The following is a 9,950-nucleotide window of genomic DNA, read 5'->3' as shown; positions in this document are numbered from 1 at the left end:
AATGGTCAAAGATCTCCAATTTCATGTGGCTAAACTTAATATCTTGGAAGTCCTTCAGGGGTCTCTGCTTAATGGTACAGGTTGCATACCCAGGTCCAGGCTTCCTGCAGAGCGTAGATGCCTCTGTAAGGGTATCACTTCTCTCCATCCACAATTCTTGCACCAAAGCAGAGGTAGCTGATTAAAATCCTCATGTTCACATGGACACAGGTGAATGTTTCCTTTTTGTTCAACTGTCTTCCTTGGAATTTTATTCCTACTGCGGTTTTAAAATATCTCCACAAATTCTTTGATACCCCTCCCTTTGAAAGATGGAGCTTCATCCCTGTCCCCTTGACTGTGGGCTGGACTTGGTGATTTGCTTCTAATGAATAGAGTATGGCAGAAGTGATGATGTGCCACTTCATAGATTAGGTCGTAAAAGACCTTATGGTTTCCGGCTGGCTGTCTCTTCGGTTAATTGCTCGCTCAGAGGAAAGTCAGCTGCCATGTGAGGACACTCTAGCAGTCCTAAGGGGAGGCCCCTGTAATGGGGAACTGAGCCCTCCTGCCTACAGCCAATGAGGAGTTGAGGCCTTCTGCCAACAGCTTGTGAGCCATCTAGGAAGCAGACCCTCCAGTGCCTTTCAGCCTTCAAACTACTGCAATCTTGGCCAACCAGACAGGCCTAGCCGGTGGTTCTGGCTCAGTCTTTCATGAGGTTGCAGTCAAGATTCTTGAAGATTCCTTCTCTTACTCAAGACCAGCTGTCGCTCTCCTTGCCTGTGGTAGGCACTGTGCCAGGAACTGGAGAGCTAAATGGAGCATTCTTGTCTTCCAAGAGCTCACAGCTAGTAAGACAGTCAGTCTCATTAATAATCATTGGACATAAACATGCTAAAATTGAAAGTATGTTAAAAGTGCTTTAGGTTATACTTGCATGGAGCTTTGGGAGATTAAAAGAGAGGCAGGTCTGCTTGATAAGGTGTTTTGAGTAGGTGAACAAAGAAGAGGGCTGAGGAGGCCCTGCATACAGTGGTGAAGGTGACACCCCACAAGAAAAGGAAGCCGACCAGGCCCCTCTTCAGAGACCAGGAGCTGCTCTGAGGCTACTCTGTGGGGACCAGGAAATCCAAGACCACCCTGTCTGTACCTCTTCCTTAGCAGTAGTGACCTTTCAAAAAACCGGAATTAATGGTAAGAAGGCAGAGGGCCGGCTAGGAAGAGGGGTGAGGAAATTATCCTCTTTAGAAGTGAAGTGTCTTGGAAAAAGTGTGCCCAGGCCTGTGGAGAGTTCAAGGTCATAATGATCATAGCTCCACTGAAGGGAATCTAGTCCTCAGTTAACAGTGTAGCAATAAAGTGCTGTTAACATGTAACCAAAGGTGCATTTCAATGCTAGAGTCTCCTGAGAGCAAAACAAACAAACAAACACCCAAAGAAATTATGAAGATGTAAGACTTCAACTTCTTGAGCACAAAGCCAAAATTTCTTGGTTCATTTAAGATGACTTTACCAGGCCCAAGGTGTTACTGACTGACAGCTTGGATTGAGTCCTCATCATGGAAATGCATGGGGGATTTGCTCCTTGTACTTGCTCTTGTAATGGACTGCTACTTTCTCATAGTTAGTGGCTTCCTAAAGTTGAAATAAAGTTTGGAAATTGACTGTATTTGGCAAAACTTGGTAATTGTGCTTATTTTTTTCCCACAGAAAATAATCCAACAAATGACCAAAATCACAACCCACCACATGTGAAAAACATCTTCCAAACGCTCCAAAGATCTTTAGGTAAATGAGAACTTAGGACCATATTGATGATAAGTATATATAGTGACTCCTGATTCTAGTTTTTGTTTTTGTGCTACAGAGACAAGGAATGTAAAAATTTGCGTTCAAGTGGCAAGTCTATCTTTTTTTTAAAAAACTCTATGAAAGAACAAGGCAAACACAACCCCTTAGTAGATTAACTCTATGTTATCCAGAGTTTTCTGTCTGTGGTTGTTAATTCCTTGACCCTGATTTGACAAGCTGGCACTTCCAAAGTCAAGTAATTATGAGTCATTTTAAGCTGAGCATTTTCTCTCTTTTTCTAAGACAAGTTGAATAAAAAATAAATTTATTTCTTTTTCCAGAAATGTGAGGCTGTTATCACATACTTCCTTCACCCCAAAGCTGCAGAATTAGCTGCAGTTTTTCAACCCTGTCTGTTTCTACTAAGCCATTCTGTGGTCCCTCTACCAATAAATGAATATTTCAGTGTATTTAATCTTCTGTATTGCCCTTGCAATTCAAGAAACATTCTTTTAAAAATTGGAGTATAATTAACTTAAAATATTATATTAGTTTCAGGTGTACAACATAGTGGTTCAATATTTTTATACATTACAAAATGATCACCATGGTAAGTTTAGTTACTATCTGTCGCCATACAAAGTTATTACAATATTATTGACCATATTCCCTATGCAGTACATTACATACCCGTGACATATTTATTTTATAACTGGAAGTTTGTTCCTCTTAATCTCCCTCATCTATTTCACTCATCCTCCCATGCCTCCTCCCCTCAGGCAACCACCAATTTGTTCTCTGTATTTATGAGTCTGTTTCTGTTTTGTTATGTTTCTTCATTTGCTTCATTTTTTAGATTCCACATGTAAGTAAAATCATACAGTATTTGTCTTTCTCTTATTTCACTTAGCCTAATACTCTCTAGGTCCATCCATGTAATCACAAATGGCAAGATTTCACTCTTTTTTATGGCTGAGTAAGACTCCATTGTGTGTGTGTGCGTGTGTGTGTGTGTGTGTGTGTGTGTGTGTGTATAAAATATGTATATGACATCTTCTTTATCCATTCCCCTATTTTGTTCTTGTTTTTTATTTTGGCCGCACCCCACAGCATGTGGGATCTTTGTTCTCCGACCAGGGACCAAACCTGCACCTCCTGCATTGGAAGCGCAGAGTCTTGATCACTGGACCACCAGGGAAGTCCCATTCCTCTATTGATGGACATTTCTGTTGCTTGCATATCTTGGCTATTGTAAATAATGCTGCAGTGAACATAGGGGTCCATATATCTTTTCAAATTACTGTTGCTGTTTTCTTTGGAAAAATATCCAGAAGTGGAATTGCTGTATCATATGATAGTTCCATTTTAAATTTTTTGAGGAACCTCCATACTGTTTCCATAGTGGCTGCACCAATTTACTCTTCCACCAACAGTGTTCAAGGGTTCCCTTTTCTCCATATCCCTGCCAACAGTTGTTATCTCTTGGGTAATAGCCATTCTGACAGATGTGAGGTGATATCATGGCTTTGATTTTCATTTCCCTAACATTTAGTGCTGTTGAGGATCCTTTCTTGTGTCTGTTGGCCATCTGCCTGTCCTCTTTGGAAAAAATGTTTATCCAGGTCTTCTGCTTATTTTAAAATCAGGTTGTTTGATATTGAGGTGTATATGTTCTTTGTATATTTTGGATATTAACCCCTTATCAGATATGTTATTTGCAAATGTCTTCTCCCATTCAGTAAGTGGCTTTTTCATTTTGTGGATAGTTTCCTTTGCTGTGCAAAAGGCTTTTTTTTTAGTACGCAGGCCTCCCACTGCTGTGGGCTCTCCCGCTGCGGAGCACAGGCTCTGGACACACAGGCTCAGCGGCCATGGCTCACGGGCCCAGCCGCTCCATGGCATAGTGGGATCTTCCCGGACCAGGGCACGAACCCGTGTCCCCTGCATCGGCGGGCGGACTCTCAACCACTGCGCCACCAGGGAAGCCCAAATTTTATTTTATTTTTTCCTCATTTCATTGATTGATTGATTAATTGAAGTATAGTTGATTTACAATATTGTATTAGTTTCAGGTGTACAGCAAAGTGATTCAGTTATATATATATATATATACTTTTTTTTCCTGGTTCTTTTACATTATAGGTTATTACAAGGTATTGAATATAGTTCCCTGTACTATACAGTAAATCCTTGTTGTTTATCCATTTTACATATAGTGGTGTATCTATTAATCCCATACTCCTAATTTATCCCTCCTCCACCTTTTTCCCCTTTGGTAACCATAAGTTTGTTTTCTATGTCTGTGAGTCTGTTTCTGTTTTGTAAATAAGCTCATTTGTATTGTTTTTCGGATTCCACATCTAAGTGATATAATATAATATTTGTCTTTCTCTGTCTGGCTTACTTCATTCATTATGATAATCTCTAGGTCCATCCATTTGCTGCAAATGGCAATATTTCATTCTTTTTTTCCATACAAATTTTAGAATTATTTGTTCTAGTTCTGTGAAAAATGCCATTGGTATTTTGATAGGGATTGCAGTGGATCTGTAGACTGCATGGTACATCTTTCCATTTGTTTATGTTGTCTCCAGTTTCTTTCATCAAAGTCTTGTAGTTGTCCAAGTATAGTCTTTTACCTCCTTAGTAAGATTTGTTTCTAGGTATTTTATTCTTTATAAAGCATTTGTAAATGGGATTGTTTTCGTAATTCACTTTCTGTTAGTTCTTTGTTACTGTACAAAATGCAACAAATTTCTCTATATTAATTTTGTGTTCTGCAACTTTATTGAATTCATTTATTAGTTTTAATAGTTTTTGGAGTGTGTGTGTAGGATTCTCTATGTACAGTATCATGTCATCTGCAAACAGTGACAGTTTTACTTCTTCCTTTCCAATTTGAATTCCTCTTATTTCTTTTTCTTGTCTGATTTCTCTGGCTAGGACTTCCAATACTGTGTTGAATAAAAATGGACAGAGTAGGCATTCTTGTCTTGTTCCTGATCTTTGAGGAAATTCTTTCAGCTTTTCACCATTGAGTATGATGTTAACTGTGGGCTTGTCATATATGGCCTTTATTATGTTGAGGTATGTTCCCTCTACACCCACTTTGTTGAGATGTTGAATTTTGTCAAAAGGTATTTCTGCATCTATTGAGATGATCATATGGTATTTATTCTTCAATTTGTTAATGTGCTGTATCACATTGATTGATTTATTCAGATATTGATCCATTGTTGTATCTCTGGAACAAATCCCACTTGATCATGGTGTATGATCCATTTAATATATTGTTGTATTCAGTTTGCTAATTTTGTTGAGGATTTTCACATCTATGTTCATCACTGATATTGGCCTATAAATTTCCTTTTTTGTGGTGTCTCTATCTGGTTTTCATATCAGGGAGATGCTGGCATCATAGATGGGTTCAGAAGCATTCCTTCCTCTGCAATTTTCTGGAAAAATTTGAGAAGGATAGGCTTAGCTCTTCTTGAAATATTTGGTCAAATTCACCTCTGAAGCCATCTGGTCCTGAACTTTTGCTTGTTGGGGGGTTTTTTTTTTTTTTTTTTTTTTTTTTTTAATTACTGATTCAATTTTATTACTGGTAACTGTTCTGTTCAGATTTTCTTCTTCCTGATTCAGTCTTGGGGGATTATATGTTTCTAGGAATTTATCCATTTCTTCTAGGTTGTCCATTTTATTGGCATATAATTATTCATAGTAATCTCTTATAATCCTTTGTGTTTCTGTGGTGTCAAGTGTAACTTCTAATTCGTTTCTGATTTTATTTATTTGGGCCCTCTCTTTTTCTCTTGATGAGTCTGGCTAATGGTTTATCGATTTTGTTTATGTTTTCAAAGAATGAACTCTTAATTTCATTAATCTTTTTTTATTGCTTTTTATGTCTCTATTTCATTTATTTCTGTTCTGATCTTTATTATTTCTTTTATTCTACTAACTTTAGGTATTTTTTGTTCTTTTTCTAATTCCTTAGGTGTAAGGTTAGATTGTTTATTCGAGATTTTTCTTGTTTCCTGAGGTAGGCTAATGTTGCTATAAACTTCCCTCTTAGAACTGCTTTTGCTGCATCCCATTGATTTTGGATCATTGTGTTTCCATTTTCATTTGTCTCTGGGTATTTTTTGATTTCCTCTTTAATTTCTTCAGTGACTTATTTGTTGTTTATGTGCATGTTGAGTGTATTTTTGGCAATTTTTATGTTTATGTTTTTGGCAGTTTTTTTCTTGTAGTTGATTTTTCCTATCATTATGGTCAGAAAAGATGTTTGATATGATTTCAATCTTCTTAAATTTATTGTAACATATATTATATAATATATATATGATTTTTTTTTGGCCATGCTATGTGGCTTGTGGGATCTTAGTTCCCCGACTAGGGATCAAACCTGTGCCCCCTGCAGTGGAAACGCTGAGTCCTAACCACTGGACCTCCAGGGAATTCCCTATATATGATTGTTTTAAGTTGATGGTCTCTTAAGTTCTAATGCATTCTGATAATCCTGCATTTCCACTCCTGCACCCCTACCATATTTAATGTTGTTAACATCATATTTTATATCTTTTTGTTTTGTGTATCCCTCAACTACTTATTGTGGAGGTAGATGATTTTACTACTTTTGTCTTTTGGTCCACTACCTTATTGTATATTTGCTTTTAACAATGAGCTTTTTCCTTCTGTGATTTTCATATTTCCAGTTGTGGTCTTTTTTTTTTCCACTTAGAGATGTCCTTTTAAATTTTCTTGTAAAGCTTGTTCAGTGGTAGCTGTTTTAGCTTTTCCACGTCTGTAAAACTCTTTATCTTTCCCTCAAATCTGAATGATAGCTTTTTGGGTAGAGTATTCATGGTTGTAGGTTTTTTCCTCTCACCACTTTGAACATATCATGCCCACTCCCTTCTGGTCTGCAAAGTTTCTGCTGAAATGTCAGCTGATAGCCTTATGGGAGTTTCCTTGTACATAGCAAGTTGCTTTTCCCTTGCTGCTTTTAGGATCCTCTCTTGATCTTTATTATTTTTTTCTTTTTCTTTTTCTTTAAATTTTTATTGGAGTATAGTCTTTTTAAAAAATATTTATTTATTTATTTAAATTTTATTTTTGGCTGCATCAGGTCTTAGTTGCAGCATGCGGGATCTTCCATTGCGGCATGTGGGCTCCTCACTGTGCCAGGTGGGCTTCTCTTTAGTTGCAGTGTGCAGGGTCCAGAGCGTGCAGGCTCCAGAGCGCATGAGCTCAGTAGTTGCAGTGCACGGGCTCTCTAGTTGTGGCCCATGTGCTCAGTAGTTATGGCGCATGGGCTTAGTTGCCCCGTGGCATGAGGGATCTTAGTTCCCTGACCAGGGATCGAACCCACATCCCCTGCATTGGGAGGCAGATTCTTAACCACTGGACCACCAGGGAAGTCCCTGGAGTATAGTCTGTATCTTTAATTTTTGCCATTTTAATTATGTCTCGGTGGAGACCTTTCTGGGCTCATCTTGTTTGGGACTCTGTGTTTTCTGTATCTGGATGTCTGTTTCCTTTCCCAGGTTAGTAAGTTTCAACTATTATTTCTTCAGATAAGTTCTCTGACCCTTTATTTCACTCTTCTCTTTCTGGGACCTCTGCAGTGTGAATGTTAGTATGCTTGATGTTGTCCCAGAGGTCTCTTAAACTATCCTCATTTTAAAAAATTCTTTTTCCTTTTTTATATTAAGCTTGGGTGATTTCCACTCCTCTGTCTTCCAGTTTGTGGATCCATTCCTGTGTATCACCTAATTTACTGTTGATTCCTTCTAGTGTATTTTTTATTTCAGTTTTTGCATTCTTCAGCTCTGTTTGGTTCTTCTTTATATTTTTAAACTCTTTCTTAAACTTCTCATTGTATTCCTCCATTTTTCTCCTGAGTTTGTTGAGCATCTTCTTTTTTTGTTTTTGCGGTACGCAGGCCTCTCACTGTTGTGGCCTCTCCCGTTGCGGAGCACAGGCTCCGGACGCGCAGGCTCAGCAGCCATGGCTCACGGGCCCAGCCGCTCTGCGCCACGTGGGATCTTCCCGGACCGGGGCACGAACCCGTGTCCCCTGCATCGGCAGGCGGACTCTCAACCACTGCGCCACCAGGGAAGCACTGTTGAGCATCTTTATGGTCATTACCTTGAACTCTCTATGAGGTAGATTGCTTATCTATACTTCAGTTAGTTCTTCTTTGGGGGTTTTGTCTTATTCCTTCATTTGAAACATACTCATTTGTTTCCGCGTTCTACCTAATTCTCTGTGTTTATTTCGAAGTATTAAGTAGGTCAGTCATGTTTCCCCATCTTAGAGATGTGGCCTTGTGTATGAGGCTTCCCATGGGGCCCAGCAGCACACTCCTCTCTGGTCACTTGAGCTATGTGCTCAGATGGGCTCTTTTGTTGTGGCAGGGCTGGCTACTGTGGATGTGCTGGTAGGTGAAGTTGGCCCCTGACTTGGTTGGCTGCCAGGCCCTGCCTTGTGCCTGCTGGTGTTGGGGGGCTGGGGCCTGGTGTGGCTGGCTGCGCAGCCTGGGGGTTCCTGGGACTGCTGCCAGCTCGTTGGTGGGCAGGCAGGCCCCCGGCGCTAACAGACTAGAGGGAGGACTCCAGAATGGTGCTTGCCAGCCCCAGAGTCGTTGTGGTAGAACAAGATCCCCAAAATGGCTGCTGCCAGCATCTATGTTCCCAGTTGCCTCCTTCCTCTCTGGGAGCCTCTCCAAGATCAGCAAGTGGGTATGACCAGTGTCCTTTCAAACTATTGCCTCTGTGCTGGGGCTTGGAGTGCGTGAGATTTTGCATGTGTCCTTTAAGAAGAGAGTCTGTTTCCTACAGCTCTTTAGCTCTTCCGTAGGCAAACCCCGCTGGCCTTCAAAGCCAGGCATTCTGGTGGCTCATCCTCCCACTGCAGGAGCCTGGGGCTGGGGATCCCGATGTGGGGTTTGGACCCCTTGCTCCTTGGGGAGAACCTCTACCGTTGTGATTATCCTCTTGTTTGTGGGTCACCTCACGTGGGGAGTGGGTACTGACTATACCCTGTCTCACTGTGGTTCCTTCTTTATAGCTTTAGTTGTGGGAAGTCTTTTCTACTAGTCTTCAGGTCATTCTCATAGACAGTTGTTCTGGAAACAGTCGTGACTTTGGTGTGCCCCTGGGAGGAGATGAGCTCAGGGTCTTCCCACTCTGCCATCTTGGCCACATACCTCAAGAAACATTTTTTTATAGTATTTTGTGGTTTCTGAATTGTTTTCATGAACATTATGTTATCAGTGAGGTAAGTCTTATTATTTCTAATTTATACTAGTTGAGACTGGGGTCAGAGAGGCTCAGCAACTATTTGAAAGGTTCTGGCTGAGCCCTGTAAAGGTGCTCCCTGACCAGCAGCAGCAGCATCACTCAGGGAAAGTGAGAAATGCACATTCTCAGCCCCCACACCCTAGACTTCCTGAATCAGAAACTCTGGGGTGGAGCCCAGGGATCTGTGTTTTAACAAGGCCTCTTGGTGATTCTGAAGCACACTCCAGGGTGAGAACCACGCCTCAGTCTACCCAGGAATTTGTTAGGTTAAAAAAATAAACGAGAGCTTCCCTGGTGGCGCAGTGGTCGAGAGTCCGCCTGCCGACGCAGGGGACGCGGGTTCGTGCCCCGGTCCGGGAGGATCCCACATGCCGCGGAGCGGCTGCGCCCGTGAGCCATGGCCGCTGAGCCTAAGAGTCCAGAGCCTGTGCTCCGCAACGGGAGAGGCCACAGCAGTGAGAGGCCCGCGTACCGCAAAAAATAAATAAATAAATAAAATAAACGAAAACAAAACACTGATGTCTGTTTGGACCTTTCTCCAAAATCCTAACTCCTCACTTTGACTCTAGAGGCAGTTACTTTTATCATGAAAACAGAACTAATCACAGCTGCTGGGTGTTTTTAGATGAACCCATTTTGTTTTTTGTCTTTTGTGGGTCACATTGCAGAGGAGAAGAGGGAAAAAGAATCCTCTCTATTCAACAGGGATGTAAGTGATGAGCAGTTAACAACCGTAAATAAAGGAACACTTCAAGAAGCAATCAGTGCAGGTAATAATCTATAGAGTGTGAGCTAAATAAGGTGCCTACATATGGTTGACTTCAGAATGCAACTGTTTGCCTTTCATTGTGTTTTAATGGACTAGATGTC

This window comes from Lipotes vexillifer, unplaced genomic scaffold, assembly GCF_000442215.2.
Source record: "Lipotes vexillifer unplaced genomic scaffold, Lipotes_vexillifer_v1.1 scaffold1139, whole genome shotgun sequence".
NCBI lineage: Eukaryota > Metazoa > Chordata > Mammalia > Artiodactyla > Lipotidae > Lipotes > Lipotes vexillifer.
This window is presented reverse-complemented; position numbering follows the sequence as displayed.